The sequence below is a fragment of the Oryctolagus cuniculus genome, chromosome 11 (genome assembly GCF_051225735.1).
Source record: "Oryctolagus cuniculus isolate XC-2025 breed Fujian yellow rabbit chromosome 11, ASM5122573v1, whole genome shotgun sequence".
Taxonomy (NCBI): domain Eukaryota; kingdom Metazoa; phylum Chordata; class Mammalia; order Lagomorpha; family Leporidae; genus Oryctolagus; species Oryctolagus cuniculus.
Window position 1 is genome coordinate 37600839 of NC_142877.1, and position 27361 is coordinate 37628199.

The following is a 27361-nucleotide window of genomic DNA, read 5'->3' on the forward strand; positions in this document are numbered from 1 at the left end:
CCACGAAGAGGGGGAGCGACATAATGGTGCCGTGACTCGGATAGGAAACCTAGGCAGGGTTCAGTGTCGCTCCTCCACGAAGAGGGGGAGCGACAATACTACTCATAATAACTACTGTTAATTGAGATCTCCCCAGTTAGACTCTTCAAATAGCCTATAATTTAGAAAAAAAAATTGAGAGACAGACATCTTTCATCCACTAGTTCACTCCTCAAATGGCCACAACCACCAGAGTTAGGCTACTCCAAAGCCAGGAGCTTTTTCCAGGTCTCCCACTCAGGTGCAGGGACTCAAGGACCTGGGCCATCTTCCACTGCTTTCCCAGGCCATAGCAGAGAGCTGGATCAGAAGTGGAACAGCCAGGGTTTGAACCGGAGTCCATATGGGATGTTGGCACTGCAAGCATGATTTAACCTACTACACCACAGTGCTGGCCCCAAATAGCTTATCTTTATCAATCCTCAAAACCCTATCTGAGCCTTCATTGAAGACATGAGGAATCTCATGCGAGGTGGTCCAGTTAAAGAGGCTTGAGGTTAGATCCTAAGTCTAGAAACTGAACTCATGACAGTGAATGACTTATCACACCAACTAAGCTGTAAACTGAAAATATCAACACTGACCACAAAAGCAGTCTGACATGATGCCTTACTTCTGCAGGTCTGCAGGAGGCAATGCACTGGATCTGATAGGACAGTCAAGTGCAGCATTTGATGTATTTACTTTTTCTTCTGCCTCAAAGCTGAGCTGCAGAATACAGCAGCCGTATCCAAGGACAACACATGGTTTTATGTTCCTGTGTTCCACACATTTGAGGTTCCATACTTTTTTTTTTAACTTTTATTTAATGAATATAAATTTCCAAAGTACGGCTTATGGATTACAATGGCTTCCCCCCCATAACGTCCCTCCCACCTGCAACCCTCCCCTTTCCCACTCCCTCTCCCCTTCCATTCACATGAGGATTCATTTTCGATTCTCTTTATCTACAGAAGATCAGTTTAGCATACAGTAAGTAAAGATTTCAACAGTTTGCTCCCACACAGAAACATAAAGTGAAAAATAATAGATGATTTTTTAAATGATGATGAAATCAGATCAGACCTATTGTCATGTTTAATCCCAGTGAGAGTCAAGTTGGGAATTGCTAATTTCTTCTTTTTTTTTTTAACAGAAGATCAGTTTAGTATACATTAAGTAAAGATTTCAAGTTTGCACCCCCATAGAAACACAAAGTGAAATATACTGTTTGAGTACTCGTTATAGCATTAAGTCTCAATGTACAGCACATAAAGGACAGAGATCCTACATGAGGAGTAAGTGCACCGTGACTCCTGTTGTTGACGTTACAAATTGACACTCCTGTTTATGGCATCAGTAATCTCCCTATGCACCAGTCATGAGTTTCCAAGGCTATGGAAGCCCCTTGAGTTCTCCGATTCTTATCTTGTTTAGATAAGATGTTCCATACTTTTTATGGACCACTTACCTTTCTACATTTGCATTTCCACCTGTATCATTTTACATTTGGTAAGAAAATATAACTCTATGCACTGAAGAGTTCATGTACCTCAAACTGGATTTGCCAAACTATAGCCTCTGTATTTTTTTAAAGATTTATTTATTTTACTTGAAAGTCAGAGTTACACAGAGAGGGGAGAGGCAGAGAGAGAGAAAGAGGTCTTCCATCCGCTGGTTCTCTCTCCAATTGGCCGCAATGGCCAGAACTGCGCTGATCAGAAGCCAGGAGACAGGCGCTGCCTCTGGGTCTCCCATGTGGGTGCTGGGGCCCAAAGATTTGGGCCATCTTCTACTGCTATCCCGGGCCATAGCAGAGAGCTGGATGGCAAGTGGAGCAGCTGGGACTTGAACCGGCACCCATCTGGGATGCCAGCGCTTCAGGCCAGGGCGTTAACCCACTGCACCACAGCACCAGCCCCTATAGCCTCTTTAAAGATATGAGATACTTGTTTTAATGAATATGAATCCTCAGACTGTGGGAAAGGAGAAAGATAGCCCTTCGCAAAGCAAGTCAGTTTTTGACAATGTACAATGGAAAAAACCTATGTATATGCTTTTATGAATGAATTTTTAACCAAAGACTTGCCAAAGTTATTTTCAAAGCTGAATTCCTTACAGACCATTTAGTCATAATTTTTAGATCAATGGCTATACCTTTCTTAATCTTCCAGAATATTATTCCCATAATTGAGTAAAATCCCTAGAGATAGAGAAGATGGCCCATCTAACATATATGGTAACAAATTATTCATTAAGGGAACAGCCAAAGGATACCTGATATCGGCCAATTTTGGATTTAGTGGTCTTTATTTCTCCCTAAATGTGTATTCTGAAAATAGAGTAAAGGAATAGAATTATCCTAAAACCCTGAACTCTACATTTTCTTAGAGACTTTGGTCGAAATCGCTTGTTGAACAGAGCCCTTATCTTCCATTCAGGCGGACCTTTCAACCTCTCTTTAGGTTGGCATTGTCTGTAACTCAGGCCAGCCCAATTCAGCACTGACATCAGTAACTGGTTAGGGAAGTGCATCAGCCAAGGCAGGCTAATAGGAGCCCTCACCAACACTCTAGAAAAAACTACTACAAAACAGGGGCTTTCTTTCCCTGTGCAGATGAGCCTGGAGCTAACAAAGGGCACCTTTGCTTTATTTGAGTGGTATTTCCCAAAAACAAATTCAACAAACAGAAGAAACAGAACTGAGAGATGAAGAGAATCTGCCTTATGTCATAGTTGTCACTGTAGTTGAAATTATTAGAATTGGGTTTTCTGTTACACATTGAACATCTCTAATCCAAAATTCAAGGTGCCCCAAAGGCCACAACTTTGAGCATCAGTGGACATGACACCACAAAGAGTATTTCACACCTTATCTGATGTGAGAGTTCAGTCAAAACACTGGCACACAGCAAATATTGTTTTTAACAATGCATTTAACAAATGGTGCTGGGAAAATTAGATCCCTACATACAGAAGTATGCAACAAGCCACCTAACTTGACACCCTATACAAAAATCGACTCACAATGAATCAAAGATCTAAACCTAGGACCTGAAACCATCAAATCACTGGAGGAAAATATAGGTAAAACACTGCAAGACATTGGTATAGGCAACAACTTCTTAAATAAGACCCCAGAGGCACAGGGGATAAAAGCAAAAATAAACGAATGAGATCACATCAAGCTAAGAACCCCATACACAGCCTGAAGAAGCACTCAACAGAATGGGAGAAAATATTTGCAGTATTTGCAAGCTAAAGGATTAAGATGCAGAATATGTAATGAGCTCAAGAAACTCCCCAAAAACAAAAGGAACAATCCAGTTAAGAATTGCATATGGAAATGTACAGGCATATTTTTTTCAAAGGATGAAATACAAATGGCCAATAGACACATGAAAAGATGCTCAGAGGGGCAGAGCTGCAGCATAGGAAAGCTGCTACCTGAAGCATAGGCATCCCATATGGGTGCCGGTTGGAGTCCCTGCTGCTCCACTTCCCATCCAGCTCTTTACTAAGGCCTGGGAAAGCAGTAGAAGATGGCCCAAGTCCTTGGGGCCCTACACTGGTGTGGCAGACTTGGAAGAAGCTCCTGGCTCCCAGCTTTGCATAGGCACAGCTCGGGCCGTTGCAGCCATTTGGGGAGTGAACCATCAGATGGAAGACCTCTCTCTCCACCTCTCCTCTCTCTGTGTGTGACTCTTTCAAATAAATAAATAAATCTTTAAAAAAAATGCTCAGAGTCACTAGCCATCAGGGAAATGCAAATAAAAATCACAACAAAATTTATCCTCACCCCAGTTAGAATCATTGTCATCCAAAAGTCAAAGAACAAATGCTGGCAAGGATATGGAGGAAAAGATACCATAATATACTGTTGATGGGAAAACTAGTGTAACCATTTTTGAAGATTAATTCTTAATAAACCATTTATCTATTTCATTAGTTCTAAAACTATAATATGAATCAGAATCAACAGATGGGTTCATTAAAACCCTCTAGGACTCATTCAATTTAAAGTGAGAGCTGAGAATTTGAATTCCAACAAGTGCCAGGTGATGCTAATTCAGGTGATCTGGTGACCATGACTTGAGAACCACCTCCCTATCTGAGCACCATTCATCGTGTACAGGAGGCAATGTTGAGCAGATGGCAGACACTGAGGTGGTAAAGTGTGCATTTGATGACGGTTCTGTTGATAAAGAAGTCGAAATCCCTTCTCCCCAGATATATTTGATCATTTATTTTCTTTTTGGAGTGAAAAGATGCATTTCTGTGCCCCCTGAATTTAGCAGCTTTCTCTCCTAGATGAGCCAAGTTCCCTTTGTAGCATCCACCAGGGATTTAAAACCATTCTGTTGGTTGATGGCTTAAACAGAGTTTGCAGTGGCCTGAAAAGTCATCAGTCATGGGACAAGAGCTTTTCTAAACACTAGGCCAGACAGGATGGATTAGGGAATCTCCAAACTGGATAATTAGTCAAGAAAAATAAATATCCTTTGGCAAACACCATTATAACCACATTGGGCCTTCCAGCTAATCAATTTACTGGGCCATCTGTCTAAGGAAAGTGGGCAGGAGTCAGTGCCCAATATGTAAACCTGCAGGCTGGCACTAGGGGCGGCTTCTCAACCTGAAATAACCAGAAGGAGCAACCCTTCCATCCACTGCCTTTCCTGCCCAGGAGCTGTCAGCAGCCAAAGCTTTCAGAGAACATCTCTGTGAGTGTTACAGGACAGAAGCACATTCTCAGATCATCACCCTGTTTGATGTGAGATGTGTTGGATGTGTTAGCTGAAGGATCTTCTACTCAGCAGCTTTTTTAGCCTAATTTCTATATTTTAAATTATTCATGCAATTGTTCATTTTAAAAATTGGATTAATCTTCTAGATTTATCAATATTTATTTTGACGGCCGGCGCCGCGGCTCACTAGGCTAATCCTCCGCCTAGCGGCGCCGGCACACCGGGTTCTAGTCCCGGTCAGGGCGCTGGATTCTGTCCCGGTTGCCCCTCTTCCAGGCCAGCTCTCTGCTGTGGCCAGGGAGTGCAGTGGAGGATGGCCCAGGTGCTTGGGCCCTGTACCCCATGGGAGACCAGGAAAAGCACCTGGCTCCTGGCTCCTGCCATCGGATCAGCGCGATGCGCCGGCCGCGGCGGCCATTGGAGGGTGAACCAACGGCAAAGGAAGACCTTTCTCTCTGTCTCTCTCTCTCACTGTCCACTCTGCCTGTCAAAAAAAAAAAAATTATTTTGAAAGAGAGAGAGAGACACCAACAGTCAAAGAGCTTCCATTCACTAGTTCACTCCCCCAATGGCTGGGGCAGGCCAAAGCCGGGAGTCCAGAACTCAATCTGGGTCTCCCATGTGAGTGGTAAGGACACACATACTTAATTCATCACTTACATATACATGCAGCCAGATGTATCTATATATTTAAAAACGTATTTGCTTATGGCCGGCACCATGGCTCAGTAGGCTAATCCTCTGCCTGCGGCACCAGCACCCCAGGTTCTAGTCCCGGTCAGGGCACCAGATTCTGTCCCAGTTGCTCCTCTTCCAGTCCAGCTCTCTGCTGTGGCCCAGGAAGGCAGTGGAGGATGGCCCAAGTGCTTGGGCCCTGCAACTGCATGGGAGACCAGGAGGAAGCTCCTGGCTTTGGATCAGCTCAGCGTGCCGGCCGTAGCGGCCATTGGGGGAGGTGAAGCAACAGAAGGAAGACCTTTCTCTGTCTCTCTCACTGTCTAACACTGCCTGTCCAAAAAAAAAAAAAAAAAAAAAAATTTGCTCTGATATCCCCTACTCTAATTCATTACTGCATGGAATGTTCTACCCTTTTCTCCTTACTAATAACTCCCCTCCAAATAATTAGACATCTGATTCTTATTACTGTACACTTACTTAAATGTCCAATCCTAGTATGAGTATGTGTGTGTGCACACACCCAATCTGTTCAGTGAGGTGGCTGCATACATCTGTAACTTAGATGGTTTTGTCACATGCTATGCTTGATCCTGGGCTATCCCAAACTCCCAAATACTATTTTGAAATTTGTACACATTAATATTTCTTAGTACCGTAAATTCCTATGGGTTTTAATAAATTTGCAGCACCAAGAATCCACTATTATTTAATCAGATAGAAAAATTCTACTCTCTTGAAAATATTCCCTGTGCATCAGTTATTCAGCTTTTGTTCACTCCCTCCAAACCCCTGACAATCTCCCATCTTTTTAACATGTCTATAGTGCTTTCTTTTCCCCCAAAGAATTATACAGTATGTTATCTTTTCACTCTTTTCTTTCACTTAGCAATATGAATTTAAGTCTCATCAATGTCTTTTCATGGCTTGCTTGATAGCATGTTTCTGTCACTGAACAGTATTCCCTGGTAGAGATACCACAGCTTATTTATCCACTCACCTATTGAGAGACAGTTGCCTCTAGATGTTTGTGATTTTAAAATCACAAAGCCACTATAAACATTCACGTGAAGGTTTTTCATATTAATATCACTTTTGAATCATTTGGGTAAACACCTAGGAGCATAGCATGATGGTTAAATCATATGGAAAGATTATGCTTAATTTTATAGGCAGTTGCTTGAAAGTAGCTGTACCATTTGCATGCTCACCAGCAATGAGTTAGAATTCCTGTTGTTTTACATCCTTACTAGCATATTAATAAATCAAATTTCTGGGTATTTGCTATTCTAAAACAATGTGCATTAGATGTCTAGTGATACTATATTATTGTTTTAATCTGAAATTCCCTAAATACAAATGATATTGAGAATGTCCTCATTAGTTTATTTTCCATTTGTATATCTTCTTTGGAGAGGTGTCTATTAATATCTTTTGCCCATTTAAATGGTTTTTCTTACTCTTGAGTTTCACTGGTTCATTGTGTATTTTTGATACAAATATTATTTCAATTACATGTTTTTCAAAAATTTCCTTCAAATATGTGCCTTGCCCTTTGCTCCTCTTGTGTATCTTGAAAAACAGATGTTTTCATTTTAATCAAGTCAAACAGCAAAATTTTTGAAGGACTGTGGTAGTGGTGGTATATTTAAAAATACATCATAAAACTCAATAGTCCCATGTTTTATTGTAAATGTTCCATAGTTTCATATGTTAATATAGTATGATATGATCCATCTGGGTTAATTGTTTGTGTTAGATCTTTGTTTAGGTTTAGTTTGCTTAGTTTGTTTAGGCTCCTTTTTCAAATGGATGTGCATTGACCCCAAAGCATTTGTTGAAAGACCATCTTTTCTCCATTTTATTGCCTTTGGTTTTTTGTCAAAGCAAAGATCCCAAACACACACACATATATACACTCCCCCTCTCTCTCTATATATATATATGTACATGAATATATTCTGGATTCTATTCTGTTCCATCAATCTTTGTCTATCATTTTGCTAATAGATTAAGTCTTGACATATGGTAATGTGAATCCTCTGGCTTTCTTGGAATTTTGCCTCCCCATATAAAATTCAGAATTAGTGTTTAAATATATATTAAATACACTAATGGAATTTTGATTTGGATTGTGTTGAATCTTAGATCAGGTTTGATAAAAAGCTATTAATTTTGAGCCCCAAATCTGTAAATATATGGATACTTTCCATTTACTTAGGTCTGATTTTTGTAAGACCTTTTTGTAGTTTTCCAAATATAGATCAGTTATATACCCTGTTTGATTTTATATAAGTGTGTAGTTTTACAATATTACTAGTGTTACTATTATTTAAATTGCAAATCCAAGTGTTAATTAAGCTACCATATACCACCAATAAACATTTGCATATTAACTTTTTATCCTGTGAGCTTGCTATACTCATTGCACATACATGCAATGCATATATGTAGGATTTATTATCAGATTTTTGATAACTGGCCTTTTATCTAATATCCATGATTCACTCTGATAAGGTATTTTTTTGTGAAATTTGGCCTGGTGAAGTTAATAGGACAATTTCAGCTTTAAGGTTTACTTATTTATTTGAAAGGCAGAGTGACAGAAATAAACAGAATCTTCCATTCACTAGTTTACTCCCCAAATGGCCACAACTGGGCTGTGCCAGGCCAAAGCCAGAAATCAGGGGCTTCCTCCAGGTCTCCCACATGGGTAGTAGGAGCCCAAGTACTCAGGCCATCTGCTGATTTCCCAGATGCATTGACCGGCAGTTCAAGCCCCACTATGGAATGTCGGCATTGCAGTCAGCAGCTTTACCCACTACGCTACAGTGCAAGCACTGTGCATCTTTCTTTAGGCTCATTGTTAGCATAGTATACTTTCTCTATTCCTTCATCTTTTATTAACAGTTTCTGAAATATTATTTCTATACCATGTGTTTTGTCAATTTAAACTATATAATGATGGGGGTTTTAGTGCATTTATAGCTACGTGAAAAAATTCACCACATTCATCATTAGAAATTTTCCTTCTCCCAAAAAAGAAACTGCATATCCTTTACCTATCACTGCAAAAATCTTACTATTATTCCCATCCTTAAGCAATCACTGGTCTAATTTTGCCTTTGTGTTTCAGCTTTTGTTGAGATTTGGACATGTGCTGATTAATGGAACTATGACAAATAGTCATTCAGTAAGAACATTTGCTTGATATAGCTAGAATTTATGCTGGGATTAATGCTTAAAGATTTCTGAAGCTATAGGTACCAGAAATTTCAAAGACCTCTTGTCATTATATTACGCCTTCCCATTTGTATTTGGGGTATCCTAAGTATTCCCTGGAGAGAATCTGTGTCCTGCAGTTATTCTAGCTTTAATCCACTGATATTGCCTGGAGTGTTTTTTAATAGTAAAGTGTGTATGGCCGGCATACCAGGTAAAGCTGCAGTAACTCCAGCTTCCCATATGGGAGCCAGTTCAAGTCTTTGCTGCTATACTTCCAATCCGGCTCCCTGCTAATGGCCTGTGAAAAGCACTATAAGATGGCCCAATTGTTTGGGCCCCTGCCACCCACTTGGGAGACCTGGAAGAAGTACCTGACTTTGGCCTGACTCAGCCCCAGCTGTTGCACCCATCTGGGAACTGAACCGGGGGATAGAGGATCTCTTTCTGTCCATCTCTCAAATAAATATTTACCATACAATAGTGAAGTGTGTATGTGTATGTGCATTTGTGGGGGTGGTGTGGGAGAGGTGGCTGTAACGTATTCCATTTATTTTTATTTTTTTAAATATTTATTTATTTATTTAAAAGGCAGAGTTAGAGAAGAGAGGCGGGGTGGGGGGGTGGTCTTCCATCTGATGGTTCACTCCACAATTGGCTGCAACAGCCAGAGCTGCGCCATCCAGGAGCTTCCTCCAGGTTTCCCATGTGGGTGCAAGGACCCAAGGACTCGGGCCATCTTATTTTTTATTTTAAGATTTGTTTGTTTATTTGAAAGTCAGAGCTACACAAAGAGAGGAAAGGCAGAGAGAGAGGGAGAAGTCTTCCAACAATGGTTCACTCCCCAGTTGGCCACAACAGCCTGAGCTGTGCTGATCCAAAGCCGGGAGACAGGAGCTTCCTCCGGGTCTCTGACGTGGGTGTAGGGGACCAAGGACTTGGGCCATCTTCTACTGCTTTCCCAGGCACATAAGCAGGGAGCTGGATGGGAAGTGGAGCAGCCATGCTTTGAACTGGCACCCACATGGGATGCCGCGCTTCAGGCCAGGGCGTTAAGCCACTGAGCCACAGCGCCAGCCCCTAATGTATTCCATTTAAATACCAGTGTTTTCATGCACCTGTGTCTATGGATGGTGACCTCCAAATGTGTTTCTCTAGTTTTGTAGCTTCACCCCTCACCCCCACCACAACTCCTTTCTCTGGTTAAAGATACTTGAAATCTATTTTATTCAAGTTCTGAAACTGTTGACAGTTCTATTCCCTATTAGGTCAGATAGGAATATAGAGGAGGCTGGGATAGGATAAATGCCCTTTCCAACCTGGTTAAGGCTCTGGAAAAGTCTTTTCCCTGGAGAGTAGGTTTTGCTGGGGAGAATGCTCAGGATGCACATCATATTGACTCTTCTCTCCCTGTCTTGTTAGAATAGAAGGAGATTTTCTAAGACCCAAGAACTGGTTATGGTTCCTCCAGGTACAAGTCATGAAAATATGGAACACCCTCAATGACCATGGCCTCCAGGAAGTCCTTGCTTCACATTACTCAGCCTCCAGAAATGTGTCAACACTAATAGTTGGATCTCCTCTTGTTTATAACTAAAGTGGCTTCTTTTCCAAGCGAGCAAATCTTGGCTGTGATTTATCTGTTTCTCCCTGTTTGAGTTGTTATTTTACCCTGAAACCTCAGTTCTCTGATGAGTCCAAGGAGTTACTTTCATTATTTCTCAGCCTTTGGTGATGGTAGTTGCTGTTAGTATTAGAGGAATAACCACCATCTTGTTGCCTTTAACAGCTAAAATTGGATGTTTATATATTTTTAAATAAACTTTAATTGTGATAATATATAAACAAAGTTAACTATCTTAACCATTTTAAAATATATGGTGCAGTCATAAGTACACTCACATTGCTACATCTCCTGATTTTTCATCTTTCAAGACTTGAACACTCTACCCCATTAAATATCAATTCTGTAATTCTCCCCTTTCCACTGCCCTTGACTCTTTTGCTTTGTGTCTCTCTGAATTGACTATAGTACTTCATATAAATTGAATCATATAGTATTTGTCTCCTGTAGCTAGCTTATTTCACTTAAGGCTCATTCATGTTGTAGTAGGAATCAGAACAGTATTTCATTGTATGTATGTACAGTGCCACATTTTTTCACCTGTGTGTCTCCTGATAGACTTTTAAGTTTCTTCTACCTTTTGGCTATACTTTATAAGGCTGTTATGAACATGGGTGCACAAATAGCTTTTCTAGACCTTTCAGTTCTTTTGAGTATATAATCAGAATTGTCTTGCCCAGCAATGCTACTTCTATTTTAAATTTTTTAGGAACATCCACACAGTTTTCCATAGGAAATACATCATTTTAACCTGCAAGTCAATGGAACAGAATAGAAATCCCAGAAATCAATCCACAAATCTACAACCAACTAATTTTTGACAATAGAGCTAAAATCAGTCACTGGAGAAATGACAGTCTCTTCAACAAATGGTGCTAAGAAATTGGGATCTGTTAGGGGCTGGCTCAGTAGGTTAATCCTCCATCTAGGGTACTGGTATCCCATAGGGGCACCGGTTCTAGTCCTGGCTGCTCCTCTTCCAATCCAGCTCTCTGCTGTGGCCTGGGAAAGCAGTGGAAGATGGCCCAAGTCCTTGGGCTCCTGCACCCACATGGGACACTGGGAAGAAGCACCTGGCTCCTGGCTTCTAATCAGTGCAGCTCTGGCCGTTGTGGCCATTTGGGAGTAAACCAACAGAAGAAAGACCTCTTTTTTTTTTTTTTTTTTTTTTTTTTTTTTTTGACAGGCAGAGTGGACAGTGAGAGAGACAGAGAGAAAGGTCTTCCTTTGCCGTTGGTTCACCCTCCAATAGCCGCAGTGGCCGGCACACCATGCCTATCCGAAGGCAGGAGCCAGGTACTTCTCCTGGTCTCCCATGGGGTGCAGGGCCCAAGGACTTGGGCCATCCTCCACTGCACTCCCGGGCCATAGCAGAGAGCTGGCCTGGAAGAGGGGCAACCGAGATAGAATCCAGCGCCCTGACCGGGACTAGAACCGGGTGTGCCGGCACCGCTAGGTGGAGGATTAGCCTAGTGAGCCGCGGCACCAGCCAGGAAGATCTCTTTTCTTTGTCTCTCCCTCTCACTTTCTGTAACTCTACCTCTCAAATAAATAAATAAAATCTTTAAAACAAAAAAAGAAATTGCGATCTCCGCATGCAGAAGTATGAAACAAGACCCCCACCTTACACAAAAATCGACTCAAAATGGATCAATGATCTAAATCTTGAACCTGATACCACCTAAATACTACAGGAAAACATTGAGAAAACTCTGCAATATATTGCCATAGGCAAAAAAATTCTTGGAAAAGACCCCAGAAGCACAATCAAAGCAAACATAGACAAATGGGATTACAACTAGCTAAAAACCTTTTGCATTGCAAAGGAAACACTCAACAAAGAGAAGAAGCAATGGACAGAATGGAAAAAAAATATTTGCAAACTATGCAACTGATAAAGGATTAATATCCAGAATCTATAAAGAGTTCAAGAAACTCAACAAAAGAAGCAATTCCAGTTAAGAAATGAGTAAAGGATTTGAAGAGTCATTTTTCAATAGAAAAAAATTCAAATGACCAAGAGACACATGCAAAAATTCTCAGGGTCACTAGCCATCAGGGAAATGCAAATCAAAACCACAATGAGGTTTTTACCTCATCCCAGTTAGAATGGTTCTCATACAGAAATCAATAAACATTCCTCACCAACTCTGTTTTTTTTTTTGTAGTAGCTACCTTAATTTGTATGAGCTGGTTTTGATTTGTACTACTCTGATGATTGGTTGGTTATATTGAGCCATTTTTATGTCTTTACTAGCAATTTGCATATCCTTTGGGGGAAATATCTCTTTAAGTAGTTTGCTAATTTAAAAAAAATACTGCTTATTGCTTAGATGAGTATGATCAGAAAGTGTAGAAATGTGCCATATGCACACACCTCCCAGTTTCTCCTATTAAAATCTAGCATCAATGTGATATATTTGTAACAATTAATGAGCCAATGCTGACACACTGGTATTAATTAGATCCCATAGTTACATCAACTTTACTCTTCATGTTTTACATCTTAGGAGCTTTGACAAATGTATGACATGTATCCACCATTACAGAATCATTAGAGTGGTTTCACTGACCTAAGGACTCCCTGTGCTCTCCCTATTCATTCCTGTCTCCCTCAAACCCCTGGTAACTAGTGGTCTTTTTATTTTCTGTTCATTTTGCCTTTTCCAGAATGTTATGTAGTTGGTATCATAATATAGGCTTTTCAGAGTACTTCTTTACCTGAGCAATTTGTATAGAAAATTTTCCCATACCCTGCCTCTTGATGGCTTATTTCTTTCTAAAAGTGAATAATAATGCAATGTGTAAATGACCTCAGTTTATCCATTCACCAATTAAGGATAGCTTGGTGGCTACAAAGCTTTAGCAATTATAATAAAACTGCTATAAGCATGCATTACTACTCATTTGAGCAAATACCCACAAGTATGATGAACGCATCACAGGCATGAACATGTTCATATTCATAAGGAACTGCCAACTGTCTTCCCCAGTGCTTACACCATTTTTCATTCCCCCCAGCAGAACATCAGAGTTTCTCATGTTCCACATCCTTGTCAGCATTTGGCGTCAGTGCTTTGGATTTTAAACATTAGAATAGATGTGCAGTGGTATCTCATTGTTTTAATTTGCAATTCCCTATTGGCATATGGTGTTCAGAGTTTTTCACATAGATACTTTCCACTTGTTTATCTGTGGTGAGATTTCTGGTTTTTTTTTTTCCCATAGTTAATCATGTTGTTTGCTTTCTTGTTTTTTAAGTTCTAAGAGTTTCTATATTTTGGATACCAGCTTAAGCAGATAAGTGCTTTGCAAATATTTTATCCCAGAAATGGCTTTTGTTTCATTTTTTTCAAAGCTTCTTTTCACTGATCAGAAGTTTTTCATTTTGATGAAGTCCAACTTGTCATTTTTTTCATATCTCACTTTTGTTATATAACATACTGTATTTTGTCACTGTCAAAGCAAATTCTCATAGACTTTATCCTATCTGGTTTTCTAAAAAGTTTATAGGTATACGTTTTATACTTAGGTCTATGATCCACACTGAAGCATTTTTAAATTTCTATTTTTCATTGTATACACAAATTAGAGAGAGACAAACACAGAATGATCTTTCATCTACTGGTTCATTCCCCACAAATAAATGCAAAAACCAGGGCTGCTCCAGGCCAACAGTGGAACGTTGGAACTCCATATGCATCTCCCACTGGGACCTAAGTACTTGAGCCATCATCTGCTATCTCACAGAATGTGCATTAGCAGGAATCTGGATTGTAAGCAGAAGAGCTGGGACTCCAACCAGCCACTCAAATATGAGAAGCAATCCTCCCAAGTGTACACACATCCACTGTACCCAACACCCACCCAATATTGATTTAACTTTTGTGAAAAGCTTAAACTCTAGACTTTTTTTTCTGGTGGATATCATTGTTCCAGCATCATTTATTGAACAGACTATTCTCTCTTGACTGAATTGACTTTGCTCTTTTCTTAATTCACTGTATTTGTGTGAGTCTATTTGATGGCCCACATATGTTCCATTGATCTGTTTGACTTTCAAAATAAATAAATCTTTTTAAAAAAGATATACAAAGTTACAGAGGGAGAGAGAGATCTTTCATCTGCTGGGATACTCCCCCTAAGGCTGCAATGGCCAGCGCTGGCCCAGGCTGGAGCCAGATGCTTCATTCTGGATATCCCACATGGATGGAAGGGTCCCAAACACTTGGACAATATCCCAGCCTATTAGCCAGGCACTGGATCTAAAGTGAAGCAGCCAGGACACAAACCAGAGCCCAACTGGGGTGCTGGTATCCCACGTGGCAACTTTACTTGCTATGCCACAAGGCCAGTGCCTGTTAATACAATTATCATTACCTGACTGCCCACTTACTGTAGCTTCATAGTAAGCCTTGATGTTGGGGTGTGTCCTTCTACTTTTTAAAACAACATATTTCAAAAAATGAAAATGTTAATCTATGATTCTATGTACATTGCTATTGACAGAGTCTACAAAGATATCAACACACCCTAACCTGTCACTGAAATTTAAGAATTTGGCTTCCCAACCATTAACTAATGATCAACAAGAATGACCAAGCCCCCCTCCATTTTCTTAAGTGTTAAGAAATCCTGTAAAGCTCGCTCCAGCCTTGGAATTTCTCTGAGATACAGAATGGAGTACCTGGAAGATATCCAGGTGACATGCACAGAATTTAGGTTTATAAGCAACCTGTTTAGTCCTGTGTTCCATGCTAGAATGGGACCTTTTAGACTGCCTGTCCTCTGAGGTCCTCAACTATTTTCACGGACCTCAACCTTCTGAGGTCAGTCTAAAAGTCAGCATTCCATAATGCTTAGCTTCCTCTGTGCCTGCTTAGGATGCCACAGTCCCTCTTTGTTGATATCCAAAGTTGTCTAAAGTTTCCCTCTCTCACCTGCAAGGGCAGATTACACACACCATACAGTCTCCGGGCTTCTGGCATTGGGTGGGGAGTAAATAGATTCTATGCTTCCAAAATGAATCATCATCTCTATGGAGTATAGCCAATAAAGAAAACTTTAATCTGTGATAGAACATTCTCCCTGTTGTATACATTTTTATTTGCTAGTAATCCTGACATAATCCATGCTACATATTAAAGTGCTCATCTCTTTCATTTTCTGTCTCATGGGCATCCATTCCTAGCTATAGGCATCATTGGTCTTATTGGCTTTTTCATCCGAAGCTATCTCCCACCCTGTCAAAACTCATACAAAAGAAATAACCAGGTGCTGAAATGTGTTCAGATGGATTATACCCCTTGCTATAGTAACCATGCCTCAAAACAGCACTGTCTTCAATGTGTTCCATCGGGGCACAAAATTCAAGACTTTCAGCTCTTTGGGCAATTAGTGCAAAGAGGAGTGGCAGAAATACCGTTCCCCCAGAGCCGAGAGCAGTCATCTCTCCACATCAGTAACATTCCTACATCCAATGCCAATGTCATTCCAAATAAATGCTCTTTGTGAGATTCAGTATTGTCAACTGACTCAGTCATGAGGAAGCAGAGTTAGGAAATGTGAAAAATTTACTTTTTAAATTTACTTTTATGACCAGTAAATACCATAGAAATCTGTGTTCTCCATAACGATTACTTTTGTAGCACATGGACATGCAGTACTTCCTCTAAAAAGAAGATAGGCATGGTTTTCACATAAGTGTTCAGTTTTCAGTTCATAACTCTAAATTACATGTTACACGAAACATTTTTCTCTTGTCATCACAATGAATAGCAATGTTCTAGTGCTTATTTTTTTCTTAGAAAATAGGTTTGAAAGATGATGCATTATGTTTCCTCGGAATTGCTCCATGCCAGTGTAGACATTGAAAAGGTATCTGTCCCCACTTTGAAGCATTGACAATTCTCTACCTTTTTAGCTGTCACTAGAACATAGGACAAACAGCAGGATTAGGGGAATATGTACAGTTCATACTTTTTCAAGAGTGAATTAGCTTGCTGGTGGATCCTCTCCTTCTCTTCATCTTCTTTTCATTTATCCAAATTGGGCATTTCATTGTTCATAGTGTCAGAGGAGGAATACAAAAGAGCAATAAAATTCAGAGTAATCAGTTTGCTCACTTTTTAAATATGCGTTATAAAAGCCTGGATAGCAAAGAATTTTGAAGTTACTGACTACAATTGAAGACCTCGGGAGTTTTTTTTTTGTTTTTGTTTTTTGTTTTTTTTTTGTTTTTTGTTTTTTTTTGACAGGCAGAGTTAGACAGTGAGAGGGAGAGAGAGACAGAGAGAAAGGTCTTCCTTTTCCGTTGGTTCACCCCCCAGATGGCCGCTACAACCCGCACACTGCACCAATCCGAAGCCAGGAGCCAGGTGCTTCTCCTGGTCTCCCATGCGGGTGCAGGCACCCAAGCACTTGGGCCATCCTCCACTGCACTCCCGGGCCACAGCAGAGAGCTGGACTGGAAGAGGAGCAACCGGGACAGAACCGGCGCCCAAACCAGGACTAGAACACGGTGTGCCGGCGCCGCAGGCGGAGGATTAGCCTAGTGAGCCATAGTGCTGGCCGATATTTGTTTTTTCTCTAGGACCATGTCCTCCTGCCTTTGCCAAATCTTAGCATAAATGATAAGATGTACCTTGCATACATAAGCATTCACTAAATATTGAATGAATTAGAGTGGACTCCAACCCCATCTCTTGTCACATCTCACCCCACACACACACACACACACACACTCACGAGAAACAGAGTTTCGAATTTTTGTGTGCATACAAAACCCCTAAAAGACATGTTAAAACCCACACTTGGGGCTGGCACTATGGCGCAGCAGGTTAACGCCCTGGCCTGAAGTGTCGGCATCCCATATGGGCGCCAGTTCCTCCTCTTCTGATCCAGCTCTCTGCTATGGCCTGGGAAAGCAGTAGAAGACAGCCCAAGTCCTTGGACCCCTGCACCCATATGGGAGACCCAGAAGAAGCTCCTGGCTTCGGATCTGCGCAGCTCCGGCCATTGCGGCCATCTGTGGGGAATAAATGCATCAGCCTCCTGTTTGTCTTGGGGACAATCCCATGCAATTTCTCAGAAGCTGTTCTCCCTTCTCCATTTCATTCAATTTTTCCTCTTACCTGCCTCCAGGTCACCCTCCAATAAACTACCTCCACCATCATCTTTGTCCTTTATAATAGAAATCTAAACACAGTAAGTTTCCCTGAAGCTCTGCTCTGCTGTCATATTTCTCACATGCTCTTTATTGTCAGCCATCTTGACTACATACACTCATTTCATCCATTTCCTTACCTACTATTGCTTCTCAAATTCTGAAAGAGAGGACTTCTACACAGTGTACTTTCCACAAGCCCATGTTCTGTGTGCATTCCCAGGACCCCTTCTCTTCCAATCTGCAGTATTTTGCAACATTAACTCATTCTTGATCCTTTTTTAAAGATTTTATTTATTTATTTGAGAGGTAGAGTTACAGTGAAAGGGAGAGACAAAGAAAAAGGTCTTCCGTCTGTTGGTTCACTCCCCAATGGCCACAGCGGTTGGAGCTGCGCCAATCCGAAGCCAGGAAACAGGTGACCGGTGTACCCTCCCAGTCTCCTACTTGGGTGCAGGGGCCCAAGGACTTGGGCCATCCTCTACTGCCTTCCCAGGCCACAGCAGAGAGCTGGGTTGGAAGAGGAGCAGCCGGGAAGGAATAGAACCGGCGCCCAAATGTTATGCCAGCGCTGCAGAGGGAGGATTAACCTACTGCCCCACAGCACCAGCCCCTCACTCTTGATCTTTAAAATGAGATGAAAAGTTATCCTTCATCTGAGGCTGGACTGTGCACTCCTTTATCCATACAGATTTCTTTCAGAACTCTGCAACACATTATGGTACTTGTTTGTCAATGTCCTTCTCCCAAACTCCTTAATCAAATTTTTCTAGCTTCACAAATTCCTTAGTAACTCAGTAATTTTTCAAAAGACCCTTAGACCAAGGGGAATGTGAACAGTTCTATTTGCCAAGGAGTCACATCCAAACAACTTAGTAAGTATGCACATCTTCCTGTTTAGAAACATGACATACCTGAATATTCATTTAGTTATACACAAACACAGTTGCCAATGGGATATATGTGCCTGTTGAATTCCTCAAAACCTAAAAATTCAGGATCACACTAGATACCCTCACACTCGTTTTCCACACTGATTTTTATCTGAAAATTTGGATTTCAAAAATATCACTTAAAAGGCAGACAGAAGATCTAATGTCAATGACTTTAGTAATTTCTACAGAGTTCGATATATATATATATATATTCTTGATATATATGGTTACATTTCCCTCAAAATTGTAAAGTATACTGTATCTTTATAAGTTCACAACAGCACATGCTTTGGAACACACAGTTAATGCAATGGTCATTGTTACAGATTGAATTAGTTCTCCCTAAAGAAGATAATGTGCAGTGCTAACTCCCAGTACCTCAGAATGTGACTTTATTTGGAAACAAAGTCTTTGCTTATTTAACCAACTTGAGATGATGTAATTTGGATGGGGCCTTGTCCAATACAACTGCTGTCCTTATAACATGGAAAAAAAAGAGTATTTATTTAGCTTGGTGGTTAAAATATCACCATGCCACATTAGGGTGCCTGGTTTTGATTTCCTGCTATAGCTCCTGACTCCAGAACACTAGCAATGCAGACTCTTGGAGCTAGTGATGATGACTCAAACATTTTGCTTCCTGTCACCCTCTTGGGAGACCTGGATTGCATCCCCCGCTCCTGGCTCAGCTCCCCCTTGCAGGAACCAGCAAATAGGAATATTCTCTTTTTCTCTCCCTCTCTGCCTCCTTCCCAAATATTTTTAAAATGGAAATTTGAAAAGAGATTGCCAGACACAGTGGAAAGACTATGTGAAAACACCCACGGCAAATGCTCTTTGAAGACTAAAAATTGAAGCAATGCATCAACAAGCCAAGGAATGACAAAGATTTTAGTTATAAACCACCAGAAGCTGGGAAGAGGCAAAGTAGGATTCCTTGATCAGCATTAGACAGAACATAGTCCTTCGAATTCCAAGACAGTAAATGTTGTTTTAAGTTAGCCAGTGAGTGGTACTTGGTCCTGGCAGCTCTAGGAAGCTAGCATACCACTCATGAGTGTAATATGGCCTTTCAGGTGCTCTACCTTCTCTTCTCCTTTAGTCTTATACTGATTATTAGACCCATCAATGACCTGCCTCACATTATTTTCATTCTTTTCCATTCATGGTGACCAATGATATATAAGCACAAGTCATTGAATAGAGCTTTTCAGAAAGGTCTTAATATAGGCTGACTCAAGTGGAAGGTAGACCCTCTCAGTTCATCCTTTCTGCCTTGAATGTGGATATAATGGTCAGCCCACCATCATCATTGGAAGACCTAATGGCAAGGAAGCCATGTAGTAAGGATAGAAGAAGCTTGCCCCCTAAGCTGCCATATAAGTTCTGAATAGCTGACTTCCATGTTTCTTTTTGTGAAAGAATAACAAGTCTTTATTTATTTCATTGAGGACACTGTTGTTTGATCTTTGTATGCCCAAATTTATATCAGTAACCCTAAGCTTTATCTTGAACTTCAGCCTCATATTTATAACCATTTTGTTAGAATCAGCCTAGGGTAGAAATTTTATCACTTCAAATTTCACATAACTCAAGTTAATGTTCCATCACTCTCCAAACTGGGTTCACATTTCAATTCTATTATTCCTGTAAATGGAATCAGCATTTTCTTGGAATTGAAATTTATTTTTAAGTTAAATATTTGAGACACTTCCTTCTCTAATTGCCTAGAATCCCTCCCAATCGATTGATTATTGCACAAATAATCTTTTTAAAATGTTTTTTTATTGTGAGAAGCAGGGAGATAGATATTTTCCATCTGCTGGTTCACCCCCTGCTGCCTGTAGCAGCACTGGACCTGGCCAAATCCAGTAACCTGGAGCTCAGATGTGCCATCATCTGCTTCCTCCCAAGGTGCACATTAATGGGAAGCTGTATCATAAGCTGAACAGCCCTGACTTGAACCAGCATTCAGATACGGGATATAGGTGTCCCAGGTAATGATTTTTAACCACTGTGTAACATATCTACCCCACAGATAACTATTAACCAGCTACTAAAAACTCAGTTCTTTAAAAAAAAAAAAAAAGATTTATTTATTTATTTGAAAGGTAGAGTTACACAGAGACAGAGAAATCTCCCATCTGCTGGTTCACTACCCAAATGGCCACAACAGCTGGAGCTGGTCCACTCTAAAGTCAGGGGGTTCTTCCAAGACTCCCACGTGGGTGGCAGGGGCCCAAGATTTGTTCCATCTTCTATGGCCCTCCAAGGCACATTAATAGGGAGCTGGATGGAAAGTGTAGCAGCCAGGACCTGAACTAATGTCCATAAGGTGGCAACTGTATGTGCTGCATGACAATGATGATTCCAAGAATTCAGTTCTTTGTTATAGGTACTGGAGGTAGAGCTTTGAATAACACAGATAAATCTTTACACTCGAATATCTTGTGTTCTAGTTCGGGAGATACACAATAAAATAATAAATTCATGTATAAAATAATATCAAGTTTGGATCCATACTAAAAATGAAAATAAAGGTATCTTAGCTTACGTGAATGCCAATATTTTCTCACAATTCAAGAGATTAAAAGTCCAAGACCAAGTTGTTGTCAGGATTGACTTTTCCTAAGGACTTTCTCCTGTATTTCTCTCTTCAGGAGCTCTTCCCTCTGAACTGTCCATGTACTCATTTTCCCATCATACAAGGACACCAATGATTGGATGAGGGCCCTACCTGGTGACCTCACTGACCCTTAATTACTTCTTTAAAGGTTCTATGTCCAGGGTCCACACTGTGGTACAACAGGTTAAGCCTGTGTCTGCAATGCTGGCATCCCATAGGGGCACTGGTAATTCTCAGCTGCTTTATTTGCAATCCAGCTCCCTACTAATGTGCCTGGGAAAGCAGAAGAAAATAGGTGCCCCTGCACCCATGTGGAAGACCTGGAAGAAGCTTCTGGCTCCTGGCTTTGGACTGGCATTGTCCGGTTGTTGTGGCCATTTAGGATTTGGGGAGTGAACCAGTGGATGGAAGATACTTCCTCCCCTCCCCTTTCTCTTTGAAATAAATAAATATTTTTAAAAAGGTTGTATATCCAAATATAGTCACATTTGGGAGTAATAGATTAGGATGTCAACATATGAATTTGGAATGGGGCATGGTGGATGGTTCAACCCCTAAAAGAATGGTGATGGGAGTGATCACATGGTGATGTACGATTTTAGGTGGAACTGTCTGAGTGGTTCTCCCTGAAGAACTATCATTGCAGCAGAGAGCCAGATGGATAGCCACAGTGTTCATAGTAATTGTAAATGATTGTGGATTGTTGAAAGCCACTGTACTTGAAAGCACTTCAACATTCACTGCCCAGTTAATCTCTCTTATGGTGCTAACAATGTCCCCACTGATTACTGAGGAAACAGGGTCAGCTGCCAAAAAGCAGAGACTGACTCACAAAAAGAATTCTCCAACCATCCTGTGTTCCTCCCATCTCCAAAGAACTCACAAATTGCTAATTTCATATTCATAAGCCTAATGGTTTCTTTTTTTTTTTAACAGACAGAGTGGACAGTGAGAGAAAGAGACAGAGAGAAAGGTCTTCCTTTTGCCATTGGTTCACCCTCCAATGGCCACCGCGGCCGGCACACCATGCCTATCCGAAGGCAGGAGCCAGGTGCTTTTCCTGGTCTCCCATGGGGTGCAGGGCCCAAGCACTTGGGCCATCCTCCACTGCACTCCCTGGCCACAGCAGAGAGCTGGCCTGGAAGAGGGGCAACCGGGACAGAATCCGGTGCCCCGACCGGGACTAGAACCCGGTGTGCCGGCGCCGCAAGGCGGAGGATTAGCCTATTGAGCCAGGGCACCGGCCAGTGGTTTCTTTCATATGTGAACTTGAGTAGGCCACAAAACTCCTAGAGATTCAGTTCAGCATTATTTTGAGTGATTCTGTAAGGGTGATTTGGGGGATGAATTGAGCAAACTGATAAGCAAAAAAGCAGATGGCCCTCTGTAAGGTGGGTGAGCCTCATTCAAAAGTTTAAGGCTTGGCCGGCGCCGCGGTTCACTAGGCTAATCCTCCGCCTAGCGGCGCCGGCACACCGGGTTCTAGTCCCGGTCGGGGCGCCGGATTCTGTCCTGGTTGCCCCTCTTCCAGGCCAGCTCTCTGCTGTGGCCAGGGAGTGCAGTGGAGGATGGCCCAGGTGCTTGGGCCCTGCACCCCATGGGAGACCAGGAAAAGCACCTGGCTCCTGCCATCGGATCAGCATGGTGCGCCGGCCGCTGCGGCCATTGGAGGGTGAACCAACGGCAAAGGAAGACCTTTCTCTCTGTTTCTCTCTCTCTCACTGTCCTCTCTGCCTGTCAAAAAAAATAATAATAATAATAAAGAAAAAAAAAGTTTAAGGCTTGAATAGGACAGATAGAAGGACCTCTGATAATGTAATACAGACAATGAATTAAATGCTCCAATGAAAGGAGACAAGAACAAATGAAAATAGCGAACTACTTTGCCTAACTGTCTTGAGCTGAGAGATCTCTCTTTCTCCTTATATTCCTACTCAAGTTCACACATGAGCTCTTCCTGGATTGACAGGAGCCACACATCAGCCTGCACACTCAGGTAAGCTGATTCCTTATGTGATTTCTGTTTCACAACCCATTTTCTTTTCTGTAAGTAAACTCAAATATATTGTCTCCCATTTTTACTGTCATCGTCCTATCCCAGGCTGTTACCAACGCATCTTTATATAGTGAACACATCATCTTCTCTGGTGTTCCCGGACTCCAGTCTTCTCAATGCTTCCATATTAATCTAAGATGCCATTTAGCATGCACACACACACACATACTCTCAAAATATTCAATACTAAACTTGATATTCAAGACCATCTGGACTATGACTGTATTTCTCAACTATACTAAAATAACACAAACTTTCCCAATAAATTATTTCACTGCTATTTGTCAAATATGCCTGAGGCAATTCCAGGCTTAGCAGAACACCAGTCCCTCTGCTCAGGCAACTTTCCTCCCCTTTTGTCCTTTGAGGCCTCACCCAGAATTCTGCTTTCTTCCACTCCTCCACCCTTTGCTTAAAGAAGACATTGTGAGCTGACCCCAGCACATTTCCAAAGATTTCAAGCCTGCAAAGTTTAGATAAATAGATCAAGTGACAGGCAAGTTAAACAGCATTGTCAAACTTGACCAGGATCCATTCTCACTTTAGGACATAATTCAATTTCATCTCCTACATAAAACCAACTCAGATTGCCTTTCCTCTAATTCTGATGCAAATATGAAAAATTACATCTTTGTATTCTAATACAAGAAGGATTTAATTTTCAGTCATCTGTCATAATCAAATACATCCAAAGACAAGTGTTCCTATTAATTAAAATGGTTAGAGCTTGCTCTAGAAAGGACAACCAGGAGTACAGTGAAAGACCTTTAGTGTCTAGGAAATTGGAAATAATTTCATTTATACAAGTAATAGGTATGTTGAAAATGTGTGCCTATGTATAGCAAATGATGATATAATCCTACCTCTGTTAATGTATTACATAAAATGAATTAAATGCTCCAGTAAAAGAAAAATGAAAATAGTAAATTGCTTACCATAAAATAAATAAGTTTAAGACCTGCATATTGAAAACTAGAAAACATTGAAAAGAAAACCCAAATAAGTTGGGTTTGAAAGATGAAATAATTATAAAATTATAGTATTTCCAGGGCCAGTGCTGTGGCATAGCGGGTAAAGCTGTTGCCTGTAGTACCAGCATCCTATAATGATTTGAGACCCGGTTGCCCTACTTCCAATCCAGCTCTCTGTTATGGCCTGGGAAAGCAGTAGAAGATGGCCAAAGTCCTTGGGCTCCTGCACCCGCATGGGAGACCCAGAGATGCTCCTGACTCCAGATCGGTACAGCTTTGGCCATCATAGCCATCTGTGCAGTGAACCAGCAGATGGAAGGCCTCTCTGTCTCTCTGCAACTCTGCCTTTCAAATAATAAATAAATCTTAAAATAATTATAGTATTTCAAAAACTGATCTATATGCTCATCCCAAACCTCATGAAATTCTTAGCCTGATTTGTTTTTATGGAGATTGACAAGTTGATTCTAAAGTCATATGGAAATACAAGGGAACCAGAAAAGTCAAGTAAAAAGAAATCTGAGGGGCTTTAACATTATGGCAGGTTAAGCCGCTGCCTCTGATGTTGGCATCCCATGTGAGTTCCACTTCAAGTCCCAGCTGCCACACTTCCCATTCAGCCCCCTTGGGAAAGCAGCAGCAGATGGCCCAGATTCTTAGACCCCTAACTTACATGTGGAAGACCTGGATAAAGTTCCAGGCTCCTGGCTCAGTCCCAGATTTTTATGAAGTATAGCAGAAGATGGAAGGGCGTCCTCTTTCTCTGTCTCTGTCTTTCAAATAAATAAATCTCTTTTTAAGAAACTGAAAGAGAATAGAATTGCAGGAATCATACTTTCAATTGTCAAAGTGTATGACGGGGCCAGCCTTTTAGCCTAGTTAGCAGTTGCCAATTAAGGCACCCACATCGCACCTCAGAGTACCTGAGTTTGATGTCATCACAAGCTCCCAACTCCTGCTGATGTAGGCCTTGGGAAACAGTGGTGAAAACTTAAGTCATTGGGTTCCTGCCCAGCACAACCCCAGCCATTGTATTTGGGAAGTGAACTAGGGCAGGGTAGGGAAGACAGAGCTCACTCTTTGTCTCCATCTCTGTCTGCCACTCAAATAAGTAAAAATTTAAGAACTACTTATAATGCTACAATAATCAAGACTGCATGGTAGTGGTACAATTATAATAAGCATATAAATCAATGAAACAGGATTAAAAGCCCAGAAATAAATCTATGTTTATGATGAATTGATATTTGACAAGGGCTAAGATAGTTCACTGAGGGAAAGAGCAGTCTAACAAACGGTGCCAAAACAATTGGGGATATCTACATGCCAAACAATGTCAGACTTCTCCTTCACATCAAATACGAAAAATGAACACAAAATTGAACTGAATATTAGCAAAAACTATAAAACCCTCACTAGAGAATCTAAGTATAAATTTCACCATCTTGGATTAGGCAATAATTTCCTACCTATGGCACCAAGATCCAGAAAAGTAACAAATAATTTCACACAGTTAAAAATTTACAACTTGTGTACTTTGAAGGACACCATGAGGCAGTGAAATGAGAATATGTAGGAGAAAATATGTGAATATCATATCTGATACAGAGCTGATCTCAAAAACATGAAGAATTTCATAACTATTTCCATAATAAAAAGGTAAATAGGCCCATTAGAGAGGGACAAGGGATTTGAATGGGTAGACTTTTATTCAAATAAGATGTAAAAACCTTCAAAAGTTCATGGAAAATGTATATTATGAAAAAACTGTGCTTTGATTTTAATTATTTTTGCCCCAAAATAAAGTTATCCTTTAATACAATTTTTCATGAATTTTGAAGCTCCATCACATAAAAATGGCCAATAAGTAAATGAAAAGATGCCAAATAACAGTCAACATAAGTAGTAATTATTTTAAAAATTTATTTGAGAATCAGAGAGGCATACAGAATTGGGGGTGGGCAAAGAGGGAAGAATAGAGGCATTCCCATCAGCTAATTCAATTCCCAAATGCCATAATGGGGATGGACTGGGGCCAGAGCCACAAATTGAAAATTTCTCCATAATCTTTTAGATGGGTGGGAGGAATCCAGTTACTTGAGTCATCACACTGCCTCCTGAGATCTGCATTAGCAGTAAGCTGGTCAGGAGTCTAACCGTGGTACTCTGATATAGAATGTGGGCATCTTAACTAGTGAGCTAATTTCCTGGTCCAAATCATCATATAAACCACAATGAGCTATCATTTCAGACCCACTAGGAAGTCTAAAGTCAAAAACATGAACAATAACAATTATTGGAAAGAACGCAGGAAAAATAGAACCCTCCTAGGTTCCTGGCAGGAAAGTAAAATCACACAGCCTCTTAGAAAACTAGTTTGGTAGTTTCCCAAAATTTTAAGCACAGAGTTACCATATGACTTGGCAATCCCTTTCCTAAGCATGTTCCCCAGAGAACTGAAAGCATATGACCACACAAAAACTTTTACATTGATGTCCTACCAGTGTTACTTATAGTGACCAAAAAGTAGATAACCCGATGTCACTTAACTGCTGAATAAACAAAATGAGTTTTAGCCTTCTAAGAGAATATTATGTCACCTTACAAAGTACTGATGAATGTTACAACATGGATAAACAGAGAAATTTGCAACTGAAAGAAACTAAACACAATAGGACACATTGTGTGTGATCACCTTTCTACACAATTTCTAGAATAAGTATGGAGACCGTAAACAGATCTTGGGTTGCCATAGGCTCAGAGGTGGACAGAGGCGGATAGATTAAGTACTAAAGAATATGAAGTATATTTTTAGGGTGATAAAATGTTCTAGAAATAGATGGCAGGGATTCTTATACAAATTTTTGAATATATTAAACACCACTGAATTCTGTATTACAGAAGGGTAAATTATATGCACTTGCAACAATACTCAGAACCTGAGGTAGTTCTCTTGATGTTGAATGAGAGTGCTGGTAAACCGGTAACTTAGCCATGACCTTCCTGGGTAGAACTGATTTGAAGGGCTAGAAAAGGTTTTGCCTTGCCCAAATTCAGCAAAATTTGCTCAAACAGGAATGCACCTTTTCTGTTACCTTTTAACCACTGAAGAGGGCTTAAATGATGGGTGAGAGAGCATGGATTAACAAATCAAAATAGTGAAAAACCCAGTGTCTTGAACTAGAATTCCAAAGTTTAAATCTCAGAGCAATTTCTGTTTTTGGTAATCTTAGGGAATCACTTAACCTATTTGTGCCACTGTTTTTTTGTTTGTTTGTTTATTATTTCTAAAAGAGCAGTTAGTTCTATGTAACAGGATTG

The 27361-nt window shown here is 40.7% G+C and overlaps 2 long non-coding RNA genes across 24 annotated transcripts in view; one reads left to right on the plus strand and one right to left on the minus strand.

The window, feature by feature from the left end:
* LOC127490996 (uncharacterized) overlaps positions 1–27361 on the plus strand; it is a 377831-nt gene that overhangs the window by 314425 nt on the left and 36045 nt on the right. For 9 of the 23 annotated variants that reach the window (XR_016215962.1, XR_016215952.1, XR_016215949.1 and 6 more), the window contains one exon: positions 22953–23009. The exons of 5 other annotated variants lie outside the window; for them this stretch is intronic. This is a non-coding gene — a long non-coding RNA (uncharacterized LOC127490996). Of the gene's footprint in view, positions 1–8577; positions 8635–10085; positions 10477–20301; positions 20385–22952; positions 23010–24210; positions 24398–27361 lie in introns of those variants that run through there. 9 more of the 23 variants (XR_016215970.1, XR_016215968.1, XR_016215959.1 and 6 more) reach the window with 7 other exon arrangements.
* The window catches only part of LOC149123417 (uncharacterized), a 181423-nt gene that overhangs the window by 7733 nt on the left and 146329 nt on the right, over positions 1–27361 (minus strand). The window lies entirely within an intron of this gene.